This window comes from Lygodium microphyllum, chromosome 16, assembly GCF_053477565.2.
Source record: "Lygodium microphyllum isolate KBCC chromosome 16, Lygodium_microphyllum_v1.1.10, whole genome shotgun sequence".
NCBI lineage: Eukaryota > Viridiplantae > Streptophyta > Polypodiopsida > Schizaeales > Lygodiaceae > Lygodium > Lygodium microphyllum.
In genome coordinates, this window is record NC_141150.1 from 49,893,459 (window position 1) to 49,913,754 (window position 20,296).

Below are 20,296 nucleotides of genomic sequence, written 5' to 3' on the forward strand. Positions count from 1 at the left end.
GAAGCTCATTCTACCCAAGCAGGAAAAGTGAAGGAGAAGACAAGCTCAGAAAAAATGCGGGAGAGCACCAAAAATTCTAGTGAGGTCATCTCAAGATGAAGGAAGCTCTCTGGAGAATGAAGGATGATCTCTCAAGGATGAAGGAGAGCCTCCGAGGGATCTCGCAAGGAAAGTACAAGGCACAATGTAATTCATTTTATAAAGAGCACCAGGCTTCCAAGGTGCTCTCAAGGATGAAGGAAAGTACCGAATATTCTATCAAAGTCCTACAAAGGCTCTAGAAAGGAAAGCACATGGCGCAATGTAATTCATTTTATAAGAGCATGAGACTCCCTCCGGTGCAAGTTGTAAAGTCTAAACGGACATAAGTAAAGGGATAAGGAAACTAGAAGGGAATAGAGAAAGAGGACCTTGGCAAGGTGCCCGATCATGTAAAAAAGGGGATGGGTGTCCAAGGGATTTAGGGAATAGAGAAAGAGGACCTTGATAAGGTGCCCGGTCATGTAAAAAAGGGGATGGGTGTCCAAGGGATTTGGGGTTCTGTATATAAACTCTAAAAGTGAATTGGGAGCTCATACTTTGGTGTGTGGCAAAAGTGGTCTCTTCTTCTCTCCTTCTTGCTTTCTTGTGTGTGCTTGAGAGAGGGAGTGTGAGAGTGTGAGGGAATGAGTGTGTGAGGGTAAGGGATCTTGGAGAAGAAGCTATCCATCATCTCCTCTCTTCTTCATCTCTTCTCTTCTCTTCTCTTGTCTCACATACAGCTATGAAGGATGGAGCTTGAAGGTGGAGGCTTGAGGTTTCTTGAGCTCGTATCTCCAATCGTGGAGCTACTAGCTTGCTTAAGGGAGGAGGCTACTCGTTCGAGCATGAAGATAAGCTCACTAGACCCCCGTAGGATGGAAGGCATATCGACTAGGTAAGAGATAGCCATTTGTGCTCACTTGAAATGCTTGAAGCAATAAGCGGTCCATGAGTCTTGATGGTTGAGCATGGGCTCCCTCTACATTTTGGTTCCATTGTTGAGACCAATGGATTCAAGCTTGAGCACTTGCACATCTCAAATCAAGCGTCAAAGTAGGGTTTCATTCCCGAACCAGTGCTTGATATAGGTAGGAGATTTGGGATTTTTAATCTTCAAAAGAAATAAGTATTTTGGGTTTTTTATGAGTAGACAAGTAGGACAAATCATTTCAGTAATTGGTTTTTGATTTTTGTTGCATTTAGAGTAGGATAGGATCAAGAAATTGCAACAAATCGACCTAGGGTTTTTGTTGTAAAACAAGCCCAAACAGGGAAAAATTAAGGGGAAAATGGGCTTGCAATCCATTGACAAGGCAGAAGCACTAACGAGTAGCATACTCGAGCATTAGAACAAAGGTTTAAGACCTTAGGAAGGGGGGTGGAAGGCTCATTTTTAGCTTCTGTGGAGTAGAGAGAGAGAGAGAGAGAGAGAGAGAGAGAGAGCTTGTGAGAGAAGAGAGAGTATATGACCAAACAATCAGATCAATCGACTTGTGCTAGAGTTTTTTGGCCATCCTAGGTATATACAGACCTTGCCTCTTGTCTATTCTTTCATTTTGGAAGGTTGTGTGGCCCGGCATCCCCAAAATTGCTGCCATCTATTAGATTTAAGCCTCGATTGGAAACACGGCCGTGATAGAATCAGACACGGTCCACAAGGATCTGATTCCCAGAATTGAACAATCAGATGTCTGATTCTGTCCTCTCGGACGATCAAACTACCTTGACCTATCTTATCAGACATTGTTCATCTGATTCTGAAAATTGGACCACCACTTGTCTCCGATCGTCTCCGATCGGACATTCACCCTATCTAACTCAGATGATCAAACTCGTTAAAATCAGGCACTTTCAAAATTGGACTCGGACACTCGGCCATCAACCACTTGTCTTTGATTGTCTCCGATCAGACATTCACACTATCTATCTCAGATGATCAGACTCATTAAAATCAGGCACTTTCAAAATTGGACTCAGACACTCGGCCATCGGCTTGGCCACTCTGACAAACGAAAATTGGACCAATCAAAATCGGTCACTTCACACTCAAACATGCTAGAATGGAACAGTTGACAATCAGACGTCTAATTTTGAGAATTAGACACTGTAAAATCGGACTTTGCAGAATCGGACCAAAAGCCTAACAAGAGAATTTGACAAATCTAGTGCATCATGGGCAAGACAGAATACCTTCCACAATCGAAGGACGCTCCAAAAGCCTTACAAGTGCAATAATTGACCTTCGAAATTACAACCGGATGACTAAACATGACCGCTGATAGTCACGTCATCTTTTAGTCACTCTTAGAGCTATAAACTGACCTATAGACCCCCATTTGACCTTGACCGAGTTGAGTAGTGTAGCGCGGACCCTAGAGACCAGAGAGAGTGGCTGGTGATTAAGTATAAAGCTCTATTCGGCTGAGAACTTAGACCAAGTGCAAAAGCTGCATTCATTATCTCATGTTCGCATCCACACTGTTTTCAACACTTGAAGTGCACTTGGAAAAGTTGAAAGCATGATTTCGCACAATGCATGGAAACGAGCACCACACACACCACTAGCATCTGAGTGCCCATAACATTAAGGATTGCTTTAAATAACAAGGAACTCACCCAAGATAAGGTAAGCTGAACAAAGACCCTTGATATTGAACAATGGCCACAATCCCAATCACCGAGGATTGAGAGAATTGAATCATCAAGCCAATTAGGGAGCAACAACAATAGGTACTATTAGGAACACAGCTCTATCCAAATTGATTAATATGATTGATGCCCTAGTTTCTCAAGAAATCAGCAATATGTCAGGAACTAGTGCCAACTGCCAAAATGACGCTTGATGTGGAAGAATTCCCAGTCGACACCCAACAACAATCGATGACCTCGTATGACCTACAAACCAAAATGGAGCATCATGGTAGACCAGTCGAGGACATCTTAGCCAATCTCAAGGAGGAGAGAAGGTTGCAAGGGAAGCACTACAAAGCATGGCCACTTACAATCGAGAGCAAAAAGCTCAAAAGATGAGACAAGACATAGAAATGCGTGAAGTCTAACGTGTCTTAGCTCTCGCCAATAGAGCTAGGACAGTATTGAATGCTAAGAGGGAGAGAGACTTAGAGGCTGATCTTATGCTAAGTGGACTTCTCACAAAGCAACTCTTAGACAACACAACTGTGGACCAAAGCGGAGCAGCTCTAGCGACTACATTGCTAGTAGGACTAGAAGCCAAACCAAGATACCTATGGTTGCTAAGCAACTCATCAAATATCAGCCTACAGATTTGTAGAGTAGTTTGAGCAAGTATGTGAGGCAAATGGCCTCACGGACCTTGCTCAGTGTGCACAAGCTTTTGGACTTTACCTAGGAGACAAAGGATGGATGTGGTACACTAGTTTAGACAATGCTAAACACAATGACTTTAATACCCTCAAGAGTCTCTTCATCAAGAGATTCTTTGAGGTTGGATACTCTGACAACCTCATTGTTAGATTGATGAACGTTAGTCAGAAGGACAAGGATATCCGAGACTATGTCACCCACGTGTGGAGTCTCTTTAAGAGAATCCCAGCCATAGAGTGACCTAGCGAACAAGCAGTCTCCACCTGTTCATAAGTGGAATCCGAAGTGAAGAGCTTTACAAAGCCTTGGTGAGAAACTCAAACTTGCAAAGGGATGTGCTAGCTAGGGTATTCGAAGAAGCCATACGAGTGGATGATCTACTCAAAGAGAGGAGCTCAAGACCCACAACTCGAGACATCACTACCTCTAGAACCTCAGAAAGACCTCCCATCGCTAGTGAAAGATCTAGCCAAAGCACCCAAGACAAGGGAAAGAATGTCAATCAAAGCCAGGAGTTGGCAGATGTGAAGCTAGAGTTGGCCAAGCTGCAAGATAGTATGAGAAGGCCCGCACGACCTCTTATGCAATGCATGCATTGTGGAGGAAACCACCTTTTCACTGAGTGCATGTATCCTAGATCCAGATCGTGTGCCAATTGTAGTAGGTTTGGCCATGATGCAGTGCATTGTCGATTACCAAGGTGGTTTCCATACCCATAGCCATATAATTCAGCCTTACTACCTAGGGAGTAGACCACCACATTACTAAAGGGGAGCTCCACTAGCTCTTCCAACATCCAATGATTCAAAGCCAGCTATCCCTAGGATGGACATCAACCCCACAGGGATACCTAGACCATCTGGACCCATTGTGACCCATCCACACATGAGTGATGCTCCAAATAAATTACGAAGATGAGCCGAATGAGGACGAAGCATATGTAAACCCTTATGTCTCATATGACGACGAGGGTAGTTCCATCTTTATGGATTTCATACCAGTGCCAATTATGGCATTAGGCATAGGAAAAGGTAGAGATCTAGGAGGACAAAACCATTGAATCCATTGCATGCTGGACTTGTGATCATCCAGGACACATCTTATCTTGATGTCCCGAAAGGGAGCACGCTAATCAAGACAAGGCTAACCTGAGATGCCCTGAGTGTGGAATCACACACTTGATATGCTGAGTGTCCTAGGCAGAAACATCCATTAGTTCGGCTATCGCGTCGTCTATACCATTGGGACTATTTGGAGTTGACATCAAAGCCACACCAATTCTGCTAAATGTCATGACCCGAGCACATGCAAAGTAGGTCGATATTTCATTACAAGGACCTGGCAACCTCGATGCAGCTTCAATAGGGAAGAGAAGTTGTAGAAGAAGGAAATAACGAGATGAGACAAGGATTACCCTTAAGACAGATAGTGCCACCATGTTACCAGAGGGGAGGCCAGCCATAGACGCAAAAGTAGAGACATCTGCTCCTAAGACAACAAAAAAGGGAAGTGCCAAGGTTAGAGAATATCCCGATCCGAGGCACCAATTAGAAGTGGTTGACAAGGTCAAGGAGTGGATGAGAGAAGCCCAAGTGCACCTAAAAGATGTGAAACCCATCATGAAAGACGAGATCACTGAGCTCTCTAGCTTGAGCACACCAGTCTTGACCACTCAGTTCAAATCAAGTTCAAATCAAGAAATGCACCTGCAACCCACATAACACCACATAGACAGATCCTAGATGCCACAGGTGGGCAGACTGCCTAAGATCATTTGGCAAAAGAGTGTAGATCCTAACAAAAAGTAGGTAGTGGAAAACTTGCTCACGACATTGATATCAGCCTCTGTGACCCTATCTCTGGGAGGGAGAGCTACTCAAGAAGAACCCGATGCTATGGAAAGGGTTGAAGTAGTGGGTAGAACAACATGATGGGCTTGGCATGACCGACTTGCCTAACCACGATGTAGTAATGCACATGCCCAGCTTAACCTTGAACTCAGTGCCTAGGTCTTTGCACGTGAGTGCTTTTTGGAAAGGCACAGAGATGCACACAATCTTGCATGTCAATGCATTAGGAGATGATACAAGAAAGGGAATCATAGACACAAGCGCAGGAGTCAACATACTCAGCCATCAAGTCCTGAGACTTGGGGTAACCCACTTGTGGAGACCACAAGGTTTAATGTCATGTTGACCAATGGAATGAAGGTCAGACCATTTGGACTACTAAAAGACTAGCCCTTGAGGATAGCGGGAGTCCAATTCTCAATGAACTTCATAGTCATGAAGGGAGACCAAAGAATAGGGTCCCACCATCAATACCACTCTGCATGATAGCCAAGAACTCTAGTAATCAACCACTACCAGTGCACCTACCACAAGGGCCTCCAATGCTAGAATCCCTTGTAAATGTAAGAGTAGCCACCATCATTGAGATTGAGGAAGAGGGTGAGGAAGTGGTGGCACCTGCCTACCTATGTATTGTTGAGAATCAGCAATCACACTCAAACAGCCTCTTTGTATGGAATCTCAGGGTCAAGGATATGCAGGCTAACTTATCCCATATGCACAATGGTGCCTACTGCAGTTTCCTACTTTCCTATAAAGCATTGTACTTGCTTCCTTTCTTAATGCAATGATTGTACTCTTTTCATTTCAATAAAGTGTCAATGTCATTGTCCACATACACAAGATTGTGTTTATGAGTCCAAGTCTCAATCTTGGAACCTAATTCACTTGTGTAACAAACAGTGTCCTTTCCATCATGAGTCTACACTTCTTTTTCCATCCTCCATAGCTTCCGGTTTTTGCCATGCTCTAGATCCCGCATTTCTCACATGGTATCAGAGCATAGACGGGCATGGCACTGCTCCTCCAACTCCAGTTCACTCTCATCTAGCTCAGTTTGAGCTCAGTCCAACTCAGGCCAAGTCTAGGACCTCATCTCCTACTCTTTCTTCTCACTGCCATGCTTGGCAGCCATAGCTACACAGCACATACCCTGCTTTGAACACTTATATCTCCTCATAGAGACCATATCTCTTCACGATTCCTTCTGGGGGAATCTTCCCCAACATAAAGTCCTCCTCCTTGGCACCTCACACCTAAGCATTATACACCTTGGAGTTCAGCATTGTCAATATTCTCTGCTTCTGCTTTGGGTGCCCTCCATAGCCAACAGGACCCAGCTCACTTGGAGCTTCTTGATCTCCCTCCACAGGAAGAATTTCAACATGATTTCTTTTGGAGAAATGTTCCTTGGCTCAGGGCGCTGGCTCCTGTCACTTTAAACACCAACATTGGTGATCTACAGCTCCAGCATTGTAGAAATTCGTTGTCGCTGTCCAGATCTGCGCCGTGTCTGTTCAAGCTCCCTGCGTGCGCCGTGCTGTCCGCGATCTGGACGATTTCCATGGGGGTTTGATAGCCCATGAAGTCAGCTTCCTAGGCATGTAAAATTTTTTTTAAATGATCAAGTATAGCTCCTGCAATGTTGAAAAAACCAGGCCCCTGTCTCAGAAACCCTAATTCCACCATAGCCAAAATTTCTCAAGCTTTTTTTTTCCACTTTTTCTTTCTCCTGACACTCAACCCAAGTCTCTGTCACTCTAATCCACTAACCCAGCATCAAATCAAGGAGGGGAAGGACCTGAGAAGATTAAAGAACGACCGAACAATCCCAAACAAGAAAAATCAAAAATCAAGCTCAACATCAACACTGACATAGTGTGTTTTCACACTGTCATTAACTGTGTCTCTTGACACACTGCATTCTGCTCTTCTACTGATAAAATCTCAGAATTCTGGTGTTGATTTGCTGCTGATCTTGCAACCTCAACATGGGAAAAGACTCTCCAAATGCTCGATTCAAAGGAGTCGGGTTTCACACCTGGCAAACCCGCATCAAGCTCATCTTGATGAAAAAGGGTCTCTGGGCCATCACAAATGGCAAAGAGAAGAAACCTCGGGATGCGGACCTTGCAACTACTTGGCAAAAGAATGATGACAAAGCCCAGGCCATTATCAAATTGGAGCTAGACGACAGTTATATCCATCATGTGGATAACTGTGAGACCTCACAGGATACATGGAAAAGACTTGACACCCTGTTCGGTACACAATCTAAATCATCAAAGTATGGTCTCCTGATTGAGTTCTTCAGGCTTGAAATGAAGTCCAGCACATCACTTGCCACACATCTCAATTACATGGAAGGACTCCTAACCCAACTTGCAGGAATCAACATTAAAATGGATGAAGATGTTTGCATCGGTGTTCTACTTAAGAGCTTACCTCCTGAATATAATAATGTATCAACAACTCTAATCAACATGCCAAATCCTGAACTTGTTGATATCCAGGCATCACTGTTAGAAGAAGAAAAGAAGCTAAAAAATAAAGAAGAACCAAGTACCTCTAGAGATGAGCATGCATTATATGTTGGCAACAGGTACAAAGGTGTTGAGTGTTGAAATGACTTGTTTTTTGGCTGATTTTTGTTGTTTTTGAGAGCTGAATGGTTGATTTTATGGGATGATTGGTTGATTAGGAAGTGGATTGAGAGTGTTTTGGATGATAATGATTGTGTTTTGGAAGTTCATGATGTTTGTTGATGGTTCTGTGATGTTCTGATAGGTTCTGATTGGTTCTGTATACCTTCTGTTTTGTTCTGTTTTGGTCTGTTTTGTTCTGATTATCTTCTGTAAGGAGGGATGGAGTATTGATTGATGAAGAATGAGATATTGTGAAAGTTTATTGAATGGTTTGTGAGAGTTTGGAATGATTTGAGAATGAGTTATGTAGTTTTGATGACCTTCTGTAACCTTCTGTAGGTCTTCTGTAGAGCTTCTGCTTCTGTTCTGTTTCTGTTCTGTTCTGTACTGTAACTGTTCTGGTACTGTTCTGTAGACTGTTCTGTATGCTTCTGTAAGTGTTCTGTGGAATGTATGTGTGACTTTTGGGAAAGTTTTCTAGCCTTGGAAAGAGGTGAATACAAGTGCAAAAGAGCTGAAGGAAGTGGAAGAAGTAGCTGCTGAAGACTCAAGTGAAGACTAGAGTGAAGTGACAGTAGTGAGCTATGAAGAGACACTGTAGTGGCTCTGGTGACCCTTCATATCAGACATACCTCTTGGGAGGGGTATCCACGACCTAAGAGTGATTATTGAGAGTAATTTTGAGAGATTGTAGTGAGGATATGATGTATTATTGATGGAGTGAGAGAGAGAGAGTCAGAGATAGCCAATTCTACTGAAACAGAGTGATTGTATATGAGAGATTGAGAGAGAAGACTATGAAGATATTGAAGATGAATACTATGTGATGTATTTCCATTCAAAGATGGTGTACTTCTTTGCTTTCTTTGTTCTATTGATGGATTTTGTGAAGATGTTGAAGAATATGGTTGATTCTATTAAAAACCGTGGGAGATTTACATGATGCTGCATGAAGATTTGTTGTGCCTGGTGTTCTTTTCTTCATTGTGATCATATAAAACATGATAAACAAGCTTGTTGATGTTACAAGATAGATTTTCTTGCAAGAGAATTCCCTTTTCCTTGGTGTTCCTCTCGGGGCTCCATGTTTTTGGTGCGCAGCCGGGGAAGCTTGCCATCAACAAGCACCAAAAGAGGCTGAAAATGAAGGAAATGGCATTGCCAAGAAGAGAAGAATTCAATGGATGATTGTAAAGTTCCTTCTTCCACTGAAGAGTTGGAATTCCTCATAATCAAAGCCACTTTCCACAAGAAGTTCATCCCACAATGGCGGAAACACATCACCATCATGATGCATGCTCTATGTGGTGGACAGTTTCCTCTTCCTGTTGAAGCAGCAGAAACTTGCATCTTGGTGGCAAACTGTTTGGGAACAAACTGAAGAGTAGAAATAGAGAGGATGACCATCCATGGAAGATTTGGCATTCATTGAGAAGTTTCCAGACAACATCAAGTGGGAGATTGTGAAGAAGCTTCAGGAGTCTTGGTCTGTAGAGGTTCACAGGGACAAGAAGGAAAAGAGTTGGAATTTGTTCGTGGATGCTCAACAGCAAGATACATGGGATGCTTGGTGTACTGATAATCTTCTGTATGTTCAATTAGCAACCCACTGGAAGTTGGTAGACATAGTGTTTTTCACAACATACACTGTTGAAACCATCAGAAGCTGGCATTACTATGATGATGGCACCACCACAATGCTCAGACGTATGCATTTTGACACCTTCAGAACCTGCCTTCCTCTGTGTAGTGGCATGAAAGCAGAATTCAGGGACGTTGAAAAGAAAGAAGTAGAAGAAATGTTGGCCAGAGAGTCCTCTAGAGACTGAAGCCTTCTGTTAACCCTCTGTGGAGCACTAACAACATAGTGGTGCCAACCCCCTAATGAATGACGCAATAAAAAGGCAAGCGTTAGAACGAGTCCAGAGGTACGTGAGAAGAGAGAAAGCAAAAATCAAGGCTGAGAACGAGCTCGCAGCAGAAGCCGCCTTTGACGCCCTTGCGGAACTCTTTACAGAAGTCCCAATGGCACATCAAGCCCTTCCTCCTCCTGCTGGAGGTCCACTTCCAAGCCAGATCCGTCCTGGAAATATTGATGACAGGCCAGCGAATGTAGTCCCATTGCCAGTTTTTAAGGGAGAGTACAATGAAGACCCCGATCTTCATGTAGCAGATTTTATGGTAGCGTGTGTGGCTAACAATGCTAGAACCCCTGAGCATTGGTTAGCGATATTCCCCGCCACTTTCAAGGGCGCGGCGTTTCAGTGGTATGAGAGACAAGCAGCAGGAACTTTTGGCACATGGGACGACCTGAAGTTGGCCTTCCTCACTAAATTCAGGCGTGAAGGTTTTGAAGAGCGGATGAGAGAGGAATTTATGAACCTAAGTCAGTCCTCTGGAGAAAGAGTAGAAGCCTATGTCTCACGAATGGAATCCATCCTGAAGAGATGGACTAACCATAATTTAGATGATGGGATTCAGAAGGGGGTGTTTCTCAGAGGATTACAACCAGAAGTCCGTAAGTTTGTGGAGCTGCAAAGACCAGCCACCCTGCAAGCTGCAACAGAAGGTGCCAGACTGTAAGATGAAGTGGAAGCTAGATTAGCAATGAATATAGGAAGAGGAGTCCTACCTCCTCTGATGCCAGGAATGATGTACCCACCAAATGCAGTTCCAGGTACTGTTCCCTACCCCTACCAACAGATGTCCCCGGTATCACAGTACAGTGCACCAAATCCACAGTCGCCACAATCCATGCCTCAAATGGTGGTTCAACCTCAACAACAATGGTCCCAACCAATTTCCTCCATGCCAAATCAGCAGCAATAGTGGAATCCTACCAACTGGAGCCAACAGCCAACAATTCAAACAGGAGCTCCGAATCAGAACCAGAACAGAGACCCCTCTGTACCAGCCCAACCAGTTTATGCAGTGATTACAGAAACTCCTCAAAACCCTCCTGCCAGTACGTCAGGAGGAGAAAGCTTGAAGGATTATTTATCTAACTCAGTTGCAAACATCAAAAAGGAGTTTATGGATGTGATTACAGAGCAACTACAGACGTTGAAAGTGAATACCGCGAGCATATCCAATGTTGCAGGAGTAGGAAGAGATGTGATGCGGTCAAATACTTGGTGTGGTAAGTGTCATCAAGCAGGCCACTTAGCCACTGAATGTACACGAAAACCAACCATCCCTGGAGCCTTCTGTTCCTACTGTTTGCGGAAGAACCATACAGAGGACATTTGCTCTCTGAAGGAGATGCATGATAGGAGAAGGAAGGAAGAAGACGCAAGATTCAACCTGCTGGAATCCAAAATGACAACACAGGATATTGGACCCAAGCCTAGAGAGTTTGGTCCTAATTTCGGACCTAGAAGATTTCCTTCTCAAAGTTATAGAGGCAGACAGTCTGGCGGTGGTCAGAGATCAGAAGTGGAGTGTTACAGATGCGGGAAAAAGGGACACATCTCACCAAATTGTCCAAATCCTCGAAGGTCAGTGGATTACAAGCCCTTATGCAGTCGATGCAAAGGAGAAGGCCACACTGCAAAAGACTGTCCAAGCCCAGCCCCAGTGAAAAACAGTGCTACTGATAGTCCGTCCAAGGCCCAAGAGCCTACCTCCAATTTAGTGGAATTGGAAGTTGCTGCCATCACTCGTGCAAAGCAAAAGGAACCGCCTACCCAGAAAGCAAATAACCCTTCTGCCAGAACAGTGAAGTTCAATCTTCCACCAGAAGAACAGAACAGAACAGAGCCTAACAGTGCCGTACAGAGCCCTACAGTGCCACAGAGAGTTACAGAGACAGTTACAGAGACAGGACCAGAGGTCCAGGATACAGAAGAGGAGGAAGTGCCACAAGTGGCAGAAGAAGTTCCTGTAATTCCTCTGTTGGAAGAAAGAGGGAAAATGAAAATGGGTGTTGCCCCATTCCCTAATCGGTTAGAGAAGCCAGTGGATCCTATTAAGGAATACGATCTGGTCAGAGATCTAGATACCTTTAAACCAAACCTTACATTCCGACAATTATTGATGTTGTCTCCCAGTTGCCGGAAAAGGTTCAAAAGTATACTGACAAGAAGACGTGGCTTAAGGATTGCTCCCTCAACAGTAACAAAGTCCAACAAGGCTCCAGAGCCTGCAAAAGAAGTGGATGTAGCTAATGCTTTCCTAGATCCAGGTACTCCAGAGACTGGTGTGTGGATAGAAGGCTGCTTCATTGCAAACGCATTGATTGATGGTGGTTCATCAGTGAACATTATGACGGATGTGACAATGAAGGATCTAGGCCTACAAGGTGTGCAACCCACCCAATGGCTCATCAGACTGGCGGATCAGAGTAGAATCAAGCCTTTGGGCATTCTCCCATATGTGAAGACTACAGTGGCTGGAAAAGATTATTGGCTAACCTATTTGGTAGTGAAGCCAAACTCTTATGGTACATCCTATCCTCTGTTACTTGGCAGACCATGGCTTTTTGAAGCCAGAGCAAGGACGGATTGGTTCAAAGGAACTTTGACCTTGGGCAGAGGACCCAACAAAGTGGTGCTGAAACTGTATGGTTCTCAAAAAGGACATGGATCCACCTCCTTGGAATTATCTTCTGACTCTCCTAATGAGGTTGCGGATGGAACATCAGCAGACGAAGATGCTGTCAAACAGATCCTTCCCAAGAAAACAGTGGCACATTCCTTAACAGTGGATACTGTAAGCCGACTTCCAAAAGAGGCAAAGCCATTATCAATGGGTGAATACTTCCTGCCTGAATCAGGCATGACTTCTGAAATCACTTCTGACAGTGAGATAGAAGCATGGATGTACTGCTCTCCCTGTTACATGGTCACAGCAGAAGCAGAAGCAGAGACAGAAGCAGAAGCAGAAACAGAGACAGAAGCAGAAGCAGACGCAAAGACAGAGACAGAGGCAGGAGAGGAACCAGAGAATCTGTTCTTCTGTTACAGAGCTCCTACAGAGACAAAAGCAGAAACAGAGACAGAAGCAGAGACAGAAGCAGAGCAGACGCAGAGACAGAGACAGAGACAGAAGAGGATGGATATGATATGGACGAAGAAGGTGATGGGAGTGAAACGGAAGAGTCTATCCCACCTGAAAAGGATACATTTGAAGAAGAAGTTCCAGAAGCATCAGAAGCCGACGAGCTCATGCTATGGGACAGAATGGCGATGGTACCATTTGGTCTGGTAAATGGATCTTCTCATACGCAAAACCTTTATAAGAAATGGATTAAGAAGAGCAAGCCGTCTTTTAAGTGTGGCTCCTGCCGTCCTAACCCATCCTTGCCAAAGAAAGATGATGATGATGCACCGTGCCAACAAGCACCAGTCCCACCAATCCAACAGGCATCAGTAGGTCCTTGTTATGTGACGTTCTTGGATGTGTCATCTTCAGAAGATGAGTCTTCAAGCCAAGAGGTAATTAATCTTGAAACCAAACCCGAAACGGCTCTTATCCCATTCCAACGTCTTAAGGAGCAACCTAAGTCTCCACCAAAAGAAGAAGTTGGTTCTAGTGGGACATCAGAAGAGGACACCACTCCCTTGAAGGAGTCGAATCTCTACCCAGAAGCAGTCCGCGGGACCTTCATCCGTGAAGTAGAAGGTGAAAGGCAGTTAACCTTTGTGGATTCAGAAGGCACTGAACGCCATTTGAAGGTGGGTAGCAGTCTCCCAGAAGAGAAATTGTTAACCTTGTACAACTTGTTGAAAGAGAATTTGGATGTGTTTGCGTGGTCCTACAAAGACCTAAAGGGGATTGATCCCACAATATGTCAACATCATATTGACTTGGAGCCTGATGCCAAGCCAGTACGGCAACGACAGAGGCGAATGAACTCGAATTATTCCACATTGGTGAAAGCGGAGCTGCTGAAGCTTCTAGAAGCCGAGTTCATTTATCCAGTGGCAAATAGTGAATGGGTTTCACCCGTCGTGGTTGTACCCAAGAAGAATGGCAAATTGCGAATATGTGTGGATTTCCGAAAGCTTAATTCCAAGACGAAGAAGGATCACTTTCCTATCCCTTTCACAGACCAACTGTTGGACACAGTGGCAGGACATGAGCTTTATTCTCTTCTGGATGGATTCAGTGGATACAACCAAGTCCAAATCGCAGAAGAAGACCAATCCAAAACAACCTTCACCACAGAATGGGGGACCTATGCTTACCGAGTGATGCCATTTGGGCTCTGCAATGCCCCTGCTACTTTCCAACGAGTCATAATGGCTGCATTTCAAAATCATCTGCACGACTTTATTGAGGTATATTTGGATGACTTTTGTGTCTATAGTTTGATCCGTGAACATTGGAAACACCTGGAACAATGCTTTGACCGATGCCGGGAGTATGGGATTTCCCTCAACCCCGACAAATGCATCTTTGGGGTTTCTTCTGGAGTTCTGTTGGGCCACATTGTCTCTGCACAAGGGATATCAACAGACCCTGCAAAGATCGAAAAGATTGCAGCTCTGACAGCACCCACCAACCTCAAACAGTTGAGGGGATTCATAGGCCATGTGGGTTACTACAGAAGGTTCATAGCCCATTTTGCAACAAAGGAAACTTCCTTGCACAAGCTCCTGAGGAAAGATGCAGAGTTTACTTGGACAGAAGAATGTGACAAAGCCTTCCACACTCTGAAGCAGTGTCTGATAGAGGCACCCATTTTGCAACCTCCTGATTGGACGAAAGAGTTCCACGTACACACTGATGCATCAATTGAAGGCTTAGGTGCTGTCCTCTGCCAAAAGGGCTCCTCAAAGTTGGATCAACCGATCTATTATGCAAGCCGAAAAGTCACTGATAGGGAACGGAACTATACAGTGACAGAGCTGGAGTGCTTGGCAATGGTGTTTGCCCTGGAGAAGTTTCGCCATTACCTCCTATCTACCCACTTTAAATTTTATGTGGATCATGAGGCCCTGTCCTTCTTGATGAACAAAGCAGATGTGAAAGGACGAATGATGAGATGGCTCCTTTTATTCCAGGAGTTCGACTTTGAGGTGATTACTAAGCCTGGTCGTTCCCATGTTCTGGCTGATCATCTGTCGCGTATCCCACAAACTGCAGACGAGGAGCAAGATGATCCAGACCTCCCTGATGCTTCCTTATTCTTGGTAGAAACTGTCACTCCCTAGTATGCGGACATTGCCAATCTGCTGGCAACCCAACAGTACCCTCCGGGTATTTCTAGTCGGGAAAGGAAGAAGCTCATGCTAGAATCAGCCCCCTACACCCTGCTAGGCGGTGCACTGTACAAGAAGGGCAAAGATGAAGTGCTCCGAAGATGTGTTGCAGGGGATGAGATTGGGATTGTTCTGAAGGCTTGCCACGACGAGCCATGTGGAGGTCACTTTGCAGGAGAAGCTACAGCCAGGAAGGCTCTGCTAGCAGGATATTGGTGGCCTACAATTCACAAAGATTCCTATGATTACTGTAAAAGATGTGATGCTTGTCAAAGAATGGGGAAACCCACGAAGACAAGTGCCATGCCACTGCAACCTATCCTTCCGTTGAAGCCGTTTGAGAAGTGGGGCATTGACTTCGTAGGTCCAATCGATCCTCCTACCAGAAGGAAACAGAACCGATACATCCTCGTATGTACGGATTATATTACAAAGTGGTGTGAAGCTAAAGCCCTAAAGCGGGACGATGGTAACAGCGTGGCCCTATTCATGTACGAGAATATCATCACCCGTTTTGGCAGTCCCTTAGAGCTGGTAAGTGATAGAGGCACTCATTTCCTCAACAAAGTCATGGAAGAGTTGACAGAGTTGTATAAGATCCACCATCGCAAGTCCACTCCTTATTACCCCAGAGCCAACGGCCAAGTCGAAGTCGAATCGTATCCTCTGCTCGATTCTGACAAGAACAATTGCTGCACATCGTCGTGATTGGGACGATCGACTTACAGAGGCCCTCTGGGCGTACAGAACCTCCCATAAAGCAGCAATGGGACAGACACCTTTCCAGTTGGTGTATGGAACAGAAGCTGTTTTTCCTGTTGAATTGGAATTACCCTCTTTGAGAGTGGCGATCAAAGAGCGTTTGGGGGATGATGATTCACTGCAACGCCGTCTCCTGCACTTGGAATGTTTGGATGAAATTCGTCGGATGGCTCTACAGTGCATGGAAGCCACGCAAGCTCGACGTAAGGCTTACCATGACAGTTTCATCAAGCACAAGGCGTTCAAAGAAGGTGATTTGGTCCTAGCCTATGATTCAGGCTTTGGCAAGTTTCCTGGCAAGCTCCAACAGCGGTGGATGGGCCCCTATAAGGTACTTGCAGTCAACCCTAATGGTTCTGTTCAAGTGCAGACCGTTGATGCCTCTGATGATCCCTTTCTGATCAATGGATATCGCCTGAAGAAGTACTTCCCTCCTTGGGGATCTTGACAATTACGGACACTTGATCCTTTCCCTCGTTGGCGCGGCACTGTACTTTTTATAATGCTACTTCTAATAGCCGTTCTTCAACCACTTCTGATGAAGTGGGCGCAACCCTCTGTCCCCTTAAACCCCCCTTCCAGCCTTGATCTCTTATCCTCTATTTTCCACCAGCGACAGTGGCGAGGTTGGTCTTGACACATGGTTTTTCTACCATTCCCTTGCTCAATTTGCAGAAAAAAAAAAGAAAAAAAAACAAAACATATCGGTCATGGGAGAAAAGGTCTAAGGTCCCTGTCATGCCGACCTATTCTTCGAGAAAAGGTGGAAACACCCTCGGGAATAGGGAAAAAAAGAAAAGAAGAAGAAAAAAAAAAACAAAAACAAAACAAATCTGTTATGAGAGAAAAGGAAGCAATTCCCTGTCATAGCAGGCCTCGTTCCAAGAAACGGTGGTAAACACCCTTGGGCGGGAAGCTGGCTGTGGAAAAGGTGGTAACACCCAGCAGTCCAGAAGTGGATTCATTAATTGATATCCCTCGGATCCAATTCCGAAGCTGCCTCCCTTGGTACGCTGTGTCATGGGTCTCTTTGCAAAGTGACTATCTGTCCTCTAGCAGACAACATGTTCCTATCCAATACAATATTCGATTTGATGGCTACCTCCCTGGGTACGCCTCTTCAACAACTGATGACGCAATCTTCATCGACAAACAATCGAGTGATTTGAGCTTTCATCCTAACCGGATGGGGAAGTGAGTATGGTTACCCTCTATAATTATCAACAGAGCGTGAGACAGAGGGCGGGGCGAGAGACCAGTCTTTTCCCTTCAAATCAAATGAGAGGTGAGAAGTGTGAATGAAGTGTTGCACGCATGGGTTGGGCCTCTCAATGCACAAAGCACAATTTGTTTCTGTGCACGGCACCATAAGGCTCCCTGGCCTTCCTTCTCGCACCGTATGCCGGCACAGGGCGGGATGCACAGTTGCACCACCAAATGCGCACAAGGCATACAACCTTTGCACAAGTGACTATGAGGATTACATCAATGGGTTTCAGGAAAAGGCTGCCCTCCTGTATCTATCCACAGAGCGTGAGACAGAGGGTGGGCTGAGTGTGACTGGAATTTCTTCAATCAATTACCGAGAGGTGAGATTGAGGGACGTTACGACACTTGGAGTTAGGTATGTTCCCGTTTGGCACCACGGGATGGGTCTTTACCGTCCTCACAAGACACATCACTCTGTTCTGTACACTGCACTGTAAGGCTCCCTTGCCTTTCTCCTTGCACTTATGCCAGACGGGTTAGACGCACTAATGCACCATCAACTGTGCACCCTGGCATACTCCCTTTGCACAATTTTCCCCCTTTTTGATTCCTCAACCGGGTATGAGATATGGGTTTTAATCATTCTTCCGCGAGTGATATTAGTCATGGGGCGAGTGACTGTTCTTTCATTTCATTTGAGTGACTATGAGTTGAGTGTAGTATTCCTCATCATCGACGAATTTCCTGTGATTCCTTCCATCAGCTACCTCCCTGGGTACTGCCGCGTGGTCCCTTCCATGATGGACATGTGCCGAGATGATGCCTTGGTCCCTCCAGCACCGACAACAACACTGGACGTGCCGTCGACACTCAACCTTGATTCTTGATGAAACGGGCCAAGTTTTTCTAACCCTACAACTTCTGTTTCTTAGTGATGATCATGTTTTAAGTGTGGGGAAGTTAGTGGATGGTCTGTGGCGTGGTCCTAGGTCCCTGTTGTTCGGTTAACCCTATCCGTTAAGGTCTTAAGCGTGGGGACGCGTCCCTGCGCGTCTACATTGCATACCCATCTGCATATGCCTTACTCTGCTCATGCATGTATACCATGACTTGCTTTTACCCTAATGGGGTTCCCTCCCATCCACCCGGTTATGTTCCACCCACCCTTGGGGCTATTTCCTTGCAGTTTTCCTTCATTCCCTGATTTTGAGGTCCTGCCATGTGAATGCACCCTATGTTCACTGAAGTCCACATCCAACCTTATAGCCCTGTTCCTCCCTTTGAATTGACCATTTTTCCTTTTTACCAACCCTTGTTCCGGTGCACGGTTTTTGAGTTATTAATTTTTGAAGCATTTTATACAATTTAGCCGATTTTCCATGTGAACGCGCTTTTCTTGCTTCGGAACCGTGATCTGACGTCATAGCCCTGACCAACGCTTTTCCCCTGACATTTTTCCTTTTTATTCCGCATCATTCCGATACATGGTTTGTCCGTTATTAATTTTCCAGTTTTTTACGACTTTTTCATGCATATTTTTGACATTTTTTCATGTGAACCTGCGCTTTTTGCATCAGAATTCCAATTTGATTTGACATCCGTGTCCCTCGTGTCTTCCCCTACCTTTTTCCTTTTTCCTCGACCCTCTTTCGACTTCCGGATTTTTACTTATTAATTTTTAAATGAGTTTTCAGGAGTATTTTTGGAGTTTTTCACATGTGAACCCCTCCTATTTCCGCCGGAACTGCGTTTTCACATGATAACCCTGTGCCACTCCTTTCTGTGGACATTTTTCCTTCTTACTGCATGTCATTCCGGTGAATGGTTTGTCCGATATTAATTTCCGATCCCATTTTCGGGTTTGTTTTTTGGGTTTTTCCCATGTGAACGCGTCTTACCTTAGTCGGAATTATGTTTTGAGGTGATAGGATTGTCGGGCACATCTTTCTGCACAGTTTTCCTTTTTTCTGCACTTCATTCCGATGCACGAATCTTTCGATATTAATTTTTAAATTGCGTTTTTGGTTCGTTTTTTGTGTTTTTTGCACGTGAACGCCCTTTACCCCTCCCGGAACCCCCGTCCCGTATTTTCCTTGTTTCCCCCCTGTCGTCCTGCCCACTTTTCGTTTTTACGCTATTTCGTTTTGACGTCTGGATTGGGAGTTATTAATTTTTCTTTCTTTTTACGTTTTTTCTCGCGCTCGTTTTGCGTGTGAACGCGCCCTTTTTCGATTTTACGAATCTCCACGCGCCTCGGTCGTGTCCGCGTAACCCGTACCGTCTTCCTCGCGCCATTTCCATCCCGTCACGGCAAATTTTTTTACCCCGCCCCGCGCACGAGCGCGGGACGGGGGTACGCGCCTTTGTCCCCATCCCATGGCCCCCCCCATGGGCCTCCCATCCCTTCCCCCCACCTGACCACCCCATGGCCCCCCCCCATGGGCCCCCCCACCTCTTCCCCCCCAACTGCCCACCCCTTCCCCCCAACCGCCCTTTTCTCTCTCTCTCTTTCTTTCTCTCTCTCTCTCTCTCTCTCTCTCTCTTTCTCTCTCTCTGTGCGTTCTCTCTCTCTCTCCTTGCTTTTTCCCCCAGCGCCCGCCTGCCGCCGCCTTTCCCCCAGCTCCGCCCGTCGCTGCCTTCCCCCCAGCGACCCCGCCCGCCTCTTCTCCCCGCCCCCCACCGTTTCCTCCCTACCCCCCGCCGTGCTTCTCCCTTCTCCCCCCGCCGACCTCCGCCCGCTCCTCCCTCCTCCCCCAGTCCGCCGCCCTCCCTCCTTCCCCAGCCTGCCCGACCTCCTCCTCCCTCTCCCTTCTCTCCTGCCGACTTCCTCCCCTCCTCCTCCCTCCTCTTCCCCTCCCTCCCCCGCCTCTTGTCTCCACCCGCGGTGCCCGCCTGCCGTGCCCATCCTCCTCCAGCAGATGCCGCCGTCGTGTCCAAGAAACGCCCGCCTCCTCTAGCAGACGCCGTCGCCCCGTTGCAGGCCGTCGCAGATCGCCACCCGTGGAGCCGCCGCGCTGTGGAGCCGCCGCGCTGTGGAGCCGCCGCCGCGACGTCAGCAGTGCCACCGCCTGCAGCCTCCCTCCCCGCCGCCACCACCACCTCCTCTCACCACCACCACCACTTCCCCTACCCACCTCCTCCACTAACCCAACTACGGTTAGTTACTAACCCTGGCTAGTTAATCACTAACCTAATTAACCCTAACTAGTTTAACCTAACTTAACCCTAAATTAACCCTAGCTAGGTTAGTTTCAAGTAA